Source organism: Durio zibethinus, unplaced genomic scaffold, assembly GCF_047325235.1.
Source record: "Durio zibethinus cultivar Kanyao isolate XHJ-2024 unplaced genomic scaffold, ASM4732523v1 HiC_scaffold_282, whole genome shotgun sequence".
Taxonomy (NCBI): domain Eukaryota; kingdom Viridiplantae; phylum Streptophyta; class Magnoliopsida; order Malvales; family Malvaceae; genus Durio; species Durio zibethinus.
Window position 1 is genome coordinate 1 of NW_028322905.1, and position 7,500 is coordinate 7,500.

General features: G+C 29.3%; 1 non-coding gene across 1 annotated transcript; it reads right to left on the bottom strand.

Moving 5' to 3' along the window:
- Positions 1–6,238: 6,238 nt before the first annotated feature.
- TRNAS-GCU (transfer RNA serine (anticodon GCU)) lies at positions 6,239–6,326 on the bottom strand. The gene has a single exon. It is a non-coding gene; the product is annotated as a tRNA-Ser (tRNA).
- Positions 6,327–7,500: the final 1,174 nt, after the last annotated feature.

The following is a 7,500-nucleotide window of genomic DNA, read 5'->3' on the forward strand; positions in this document are numbered from 1 at the left end:
TTCCAAAAATTCCGAACCTAATCTTTTCAAAAAAGCACGTACAGTACTTTTGTGTTTACGAGCCAAAGTTTTAAACACAAGAAAGCCGAAGTATATATTTTATTCGATACAAACTCTTTTTTTTTGAAGATCCACTGTGATAATGAGAAAGATTTCTGCATATACGCACAAATCGGTCAATAATATCAGAATCGGAGGAATCGGACCACGTCGGCTTACTAATGGGATGCCCTAATGTGTTACAAAATTTCGCTTTAGACAATGATCCAATGAGAGAAATAATTGGAATTCTTGTATCCAACTTCTTCATAGCATTATCTATTATAAATGAATTTTCTAGCATTTGACTCCGTACCACTGAAGTATTTAATCGCACACTTGAAAGATAGCCCAGAAAGTCGAGAGAATATTTAGATAATTGATTTATACGGACGCTTCCTGATTGAGACCGCACGTAAAAATAATATTTCCATAAATCGACAAAGTAATATTTCCACTTATTCATCAGAAGAGACGTATCCTTTGATGCCAGAATTGCCTTTCCTTGATACCTAAAAAAATGTATGAAAGGGTCTTTGAACAACCATAGGTTGTTCTGAAAATCATTATAAAAGACTTCTACAAGATACTCTATTTTTCCATAGAAATTAATTCGTTCAAGAAAGAATCCAGAAGATGTTGATCGTAAATAAGAAGATTGATTACGGAGAAAAAGGAAAATGGATTCGTATTCACATACATGAGAATTATATAGGAACAAGAATAATCTTGGATTAAAAATAGAAATAGATTTCTTTGGAGTAATAAAACTCTTCAAATTACAATACTCGTAGAGAGAGAACCGTAATAAATGCAAAGAAGAAGCATCTTTTATCCAGTAGCGAAGGGCTTGAACCAAGATTTCTAGATGGATGGGGTAAGGTATTAGTACATCTAACACATAATTTAAATGTGAGAATTTGTCCTCTAAAAAAGGAAATATTGAATGAATTGATTGGAAATTATGGATTTTGCGACTTCTTCCCCTTGTGAGTAAGATACTAATCGTAGGAAAATGGAATTTCCACAATGACTGCAAATCCCACCGATATCATTTGAGAATATAAATTATTGTTGTGCCCAAAAAATGGATTTTGGTTGGAATCATTAGCAGAAATAATCAAATGATTCTGTTGATCCATTCGAATAATTAAACGTTTCACAATTAGTGAACTGAATTTATTACCATAACCCTGATTTTCCAAAAAAATCATCGATTTATTTAAACCATGATCATGAGCAAGTGCATAAATATACTCCCGAAAAATAAGTGGGTATAGGAAATCATGTCGGCGAGATCTATTTAGTTCTAAATATACTTGAAATTCCTCCATTTCAAATTCGATTTGAACCAAAGTATAGGGGATCTATTCGGTTATCAAATGATACATAGTGCGATACAGTCAAAACAAGGTATTATAGTAAGAAAATAATAGATACCTCGGAGACAGGTAGATTCATCAACGGATTCTCTATCCTATCTTTTGCCATCTAATTGATTTATGTTCGTTATAGGATAAGAAGATGGCTAGAAATCCTTTATTTTTTCAACCCAATCGCTCTTTTGATTTTGGAAAAAAAAAAAAAATATCTTTTCTTTATCAATATACTGCTCTTATACACATTCATGTCTAACCCATAAAGGGAATAACTAATAATTAGGACTCATAAAAAAATCGATAATTTACTCATGAGAAAAACCTTTACCGCATTAGGCACTAATTTATTTTTAACGTTTAATTAGATCGGTAATCATTCAAATTGCGAACAGAAGCTCGTTACTTTTTGTTTCCCTATAATTGGGGCCGTAGAGCTCTATCCATTTATTCACTCGACCCAACTTTGAATTCAATTAATTTTTTTTGTTCCGCACCAAAAATTCAAAGACGATTTTTTTTTTTGGACTGATCCGGAAAAAAAATGGATTCTTAGAATTCTCCATTGATACGACATGCTCTTTTTTCCATCCACTCCTTTCAGGATCAGTCGTGGTCTTACAAACTGTACCGATGGTATGAACGAATCCCTTTCTTCATACAAATGTGTAAAAGATGCTAGTCGCACTTAAAAGCCGAGTACTCTACCGTTGAGTTAGCAACCCGAAAAAAATCGGAATAAAAAAAAAATGGAATTGCACGAGGCAATCAAAACATGAAATTAGCAAAAATTTGAATAAAATAAAAATACACGAAATTCTAAGATAAAAACATAGAAATAGAATAAGTGAAAATTTGTGGACCGCCTCCTGTCTTATTCATTCCATTGTTATCCATTTTTTTTTTTTTTTTCAATACAATATACAATTACAATAAAAAAAACTTCTTGTATCACAACAAATTCAAAGAAAGAACCCATTATTTGAATGAAGTGAAGTGCCAAACTTGTGGGCGGGGATAAATAGATCTATTTATCTACGATCGAATTATATTTGTTCGATACACTGTTGTCAATATGATTGTAAATTTTGAATATAAATGTTGAGAAAAGAATAAAGAATATAAAAAAGACTATAAAAAAATACAATGAAAAAAAGAATTAAGTCAATTTTTTTTTTTTTTTTTATTATATTGTATTTTTTATTATTAATTATTAATAATATTTATTATTATAATATTTATTATTTTTATTATTAATAATATTTATTATTATAATATTTATTATTTTTATTATTAATAATATTTATTATTATAATATTTATTATTTTTATTATTATAATATTTATTATTATAATATTTATTATTATAATATTTATTATTAATTATTTATTATTAATTATTATTATTTATTATTAATTATTATTAATATTTTCTATTTTTATATGTTATTTTTTCTTGTTATTTTCTCTGTTTTTTTATCTTATTTTATGTTATTTTTTTTTTTTATCTTATTTTATGTTATTTTTTTAAATGCAATTACTTCATTTATTCAATTGATCTTTTTTCTCTATATTTTATATCAATAAAATTAGCTCAATAAAATCTGTTATAGAACACGGTATTCTATAGTAGCAAAGCAATAAGAAATACGAATAATAAATAAAAAAGTATGAATAAAACAAAAGAGGGGGGAGGAAATTATAAAGAAAAATTTATACAAAGCTAGATATGAGTCATCCACCCCCTCTTTTTTGTATTTCATTAATTGAATTTTGTTTGATTAAGACTAAGTTCCGTAAAAACCCCGGCCTTCTTTAAAATATCATGGACAGTTCCTGTGGGTTGAGCTCCTTTTTCAAGGAAATAGAGAATAGCGGGAACATTCAAATGGGTTTGATTATTTATCGGATCATAAAAACCAACTTTTCGAAGATCTCTTCCCTCTCTTCGGGATCGAACATCAATTGCAACGATTCGATAAACGCTCATTGGGATAGATGTAGTTAAATAATACCCCCCCCCTAGAAACGTATAAGAAGTTTTCTCCTCGTACGGCTCGAGAAAAAAAAAAAAAAATGATTAAAAGTTATGTCTATTAAAAGTTATGTCTATGTATGGAATTATAATGTATGTAATTAGAATGTCAAAAAGATCCATAAACCCGGCAAATCAATTAGACATTTAAACCCGTCTTTTTTTTTTCAAAAAAAAAGAAGAAAAAAGCATTCGTACTCTCATAACTCAAGTCAAATAACTCTCAAAATGCTCAAAAAAAAATCCTTAGGCATTCTTTTATTGAGTGGTCTCTAACCCCTTTTTTTGTTTGTCTCGTTTAGAATCGATTTCGATTCTTCATTTTGATCTAGTTGTTGAGACAATTGAAAAGGGTATTTCCTTGTCTAGATCCTTTATCTTTGTCTTGAATCATTGGGTTTAGACATTACTTCGGCGATATTTAATCATTTCAAAAATGGCAGCAACATGCCCCTTTTTCTCTCTTTTTTTCTTTCTATCAAAGAATCATATGAACGATTAATTCCCGCATTATACACTTTTGATCGAAAGAGTTTTACCAATTCCAACAATTTTTCTTTTTGATTTGAAAATAGTTTGAATCGGAGCTTTTCGATTTCTATATCAAAAATAGACTTACGAAGTTGTTCCAACTTATTTATTTCCATTAATTAACCCTAGATCCTTGCCCCTGAAAAAATGGATGTTTCTCTTCGAGCTCCATCCTGTACTATTTACATTACAACCCAACAAAAAGACGGATTATAATAGAACAGAACAAAGGATGTCGAGCCAAAAGCACCTTCATTTCTACATAATGGAAGGTGGTGGGTTTTGACATCCACAGCCGATCATGTCCTTCAAGTCGCACGTTGCTTTCTACCACATCGTTTCAAACGAAGTTTTACCATAACATTCCTCTAGTTTTGGAACATTGATTCAATTATGGAATCATGAATAGTCATTGGTTCAGTCGATACATAGTAATCTATCTATACTTTTTCCTTCTATATGAAATCAATTTCCTTCTATATGAATCTATATGAAATAAATAGATAATTTAGGAAGAAAAAGCCTCAATAAGAATTCAAATTAACCCATATTGTATGAATACAATATATTTTATTTTTTTATACTTTTATTAATATTAAGCTTTTCTATTCTAATTAATAAGAAATTAATAATATAATTAATAATAATAATATTACGAATATTATAAATAACACAAATAAACTAATCTTTTTGAATCTGCCTTGCATCTTCAAATAACTCGATAGATCAAATAACTCGATAGAATAGATTCGCCAATCTCACAGTTCTTCGAGTGCCAATCTTAAGAAATCATTAAAAATCAAAAGCAAGAATCACATTTTCTCCAATATTTGACTCTTAGAAAGAAGGTTGTTAAAAAAAAAAGAGCAATTTAGATTCGGATATCGTTATTCTGATATATAAAAAGAGTAGGCTCTGGGACGAAAGGATTCGAACCTTCGAATAGCGGGACCAAAACCCGTTGCCTTACCACTCGGCCACGCCCCATTTAGATTTCTATTTGAAACTACTAAACACTAATATGGGTATTCCCTGTTCGTCAATTCAGTTCCAAATAACTATGGAATAGATTAGATTCTTGCTAGGATTTTGGCACGTATGGATAGAGAATTAAACCGAATTTATTGATCATTACATATAATTCAATTAAGATATTGTATGAAAGTATGATTTCTTCTATTCTCTTGTAAGAATTGAAGGCTTTTTGATTGGGTGAGTTCAAGAAGTATTGTTTAGTCTGCCTTATTTTCCTTTCTTCATTTTTTTCCTTATATCAAAAAACATATTAATAACTCAATCAAAATTATCTCCAAGAACAAAATTTTGTTATGCTTAATCTTAATATCTTTAATTTGATCTGTATCTGTTTGAATTCTGCCCTTTTTTCGAGTAGTTTTTTATTCGCCAAATTGCCCGAGGCCTATGCTTTTTTGAATCCAATCGTAGATTTTATGCCAGTAATACCTGTTCTCTTTTTTTCTCTTAGCCTTTGTTTGGCAAGCTGCTGTAAGTTTTCGATGAGATCCTTAATACTGTCCTAGAAAAATTCATGATTTATTCAAGAAAAAAAAATTGTAACAATTGAAAAGATTAGATAAGTCTTACACTATGAACACTATGAACGAACCGAACCCTCAATTCAAAGATTGAAATTCTTGGATAGCCATGATAAAGCTGGATCATCCCATTTCCTCATTCTGACCCTTTTTCGCCGAAGAACCCTATTTGGATTAAAGTCCGCCACAATATATAATTGTTGGTATAAAAGAATTTTTTTTTTGTAATGAAAAACTCAACTCTTATTATAAATGAATTTCTGAAATTCTTTTCGATTTCTAGAAATTCTAGAAATCACTTTATTTCTTGGTGTCAAAATAGGCTATGTAGTATAAAAACGAGGAATCTATTTTCGTATAAAAATAGAAAAATAAAAATTGCGTATAATTGCGTATATATATAAATAGAAAAATAAAAATTGCGTATAATTGCGTATATAAATAGAAAAATAAAAACGAAGAATCCATTCTCTTCTTTTTACAAAAAAATTCTATGGGAGGTTGTACAATGCGTAATCTTAAATTCGTTGTTTACACCGCAACGATATTCTTTGTTTCTCTCTTCATCTTCGGACTCCTATCTAATGATCCGGGACGTAATCCTGGTAATCCTGGACGGGAAGAATAAAAAAGGGAGAGTTCCTTGCTTCATTTTTATAAATGGTATTAGGATTTGATCTATTCCACTGTCAAAAACCGAAATGGAAAGAGAGGGATTCGAACCCTCGGTACGAATAACTCGCACAACGGATTAGCAATCCGACGCTTTAGTCCACTCAGCCATCTCTCCTAATTTAGAAAAGATAATTACTATGTTACAGTTACAGCACGCAAAAAGAAATGCTTGAAAAAAGCCCTCTTTCCTTTGTTATATAGACCTTTGTTATTTTGTTATATAGATTTTTATTTATTTATATTTTTATTTATTTATATTAATATATTAATTATATTAATTTTTATTTATTTATATTAATATTAGAGTATTATTAATCTTATTAGGGTATTATTAATCTATATATCTATAGATTCTTAATTTTATTATATAGAATATAAATATATACAACTTTTATCAGTAATTCCATTTCATTTTGATTTCGCTCAAAAGGGACTTTTTTATTTCCAATTTCCACGGACCGGCCGGGTACTGACCCGGCCGGGCTCATTTTTTTATTTTCAACTCAAATAAATAATTTTTTCTATGATTCTGCGATCTGACTTGTTGTAACAAAAAAAATCTTGTTATTGGATTGAATCAACAATCAGAAGCAGAAGAAGTACTATTTCCGTTCCTATGATATAGAATCCAAATATCATTTCGATTCTTTCTTTTCTTCCTCTTTCTTTTTATTTACATTTATTTTACTAGAATAACTAGAATAAATAATAAAAAAAACTATGGATTTTTGCACAATCCATTTTTATGTTATGACTAAGTTCTTTTGTCGAACCCTATCTATCAAACTCCTATAACAAAGGAAAGAAGTTTTTATTTAGTTATTTTTATTTAGTTATTTAAATGAAATAACTACTCTTTTCCTAATTTTATCAAGTCTTCTGACAAAAGGCGGCAAGGCTCTAATTTTCAGGATTTTTTATCCCCCTATCTTGTGATCCTATCTTGATTACGCCCAATTCCCCTGTTCGACAAAGGGTCTCTTTATATACAATAATCGCATTGTAGCGGGTATAGTTTAGTGGTAAAAGTGTGATTCGTTCTATTAATCCCCTTAATAGTTAAGGGGTCCTTCGGTTTGATTCATATTCCGAGCAAAAACTTTATTTCTTAAAAGGATTTAATCCTTTACCTCTCAACGAAAGATTTGAGGAAGAATATACATTCTCGTGATTTGTATCCAAGGGCCAATTAAATTATATAATTATATGATTATATTCTAAATTGAAAAATTGGATTATGAAATTACGAAACATAATTTTTTTTTTTTTTTTGAATTGGATCAATACTT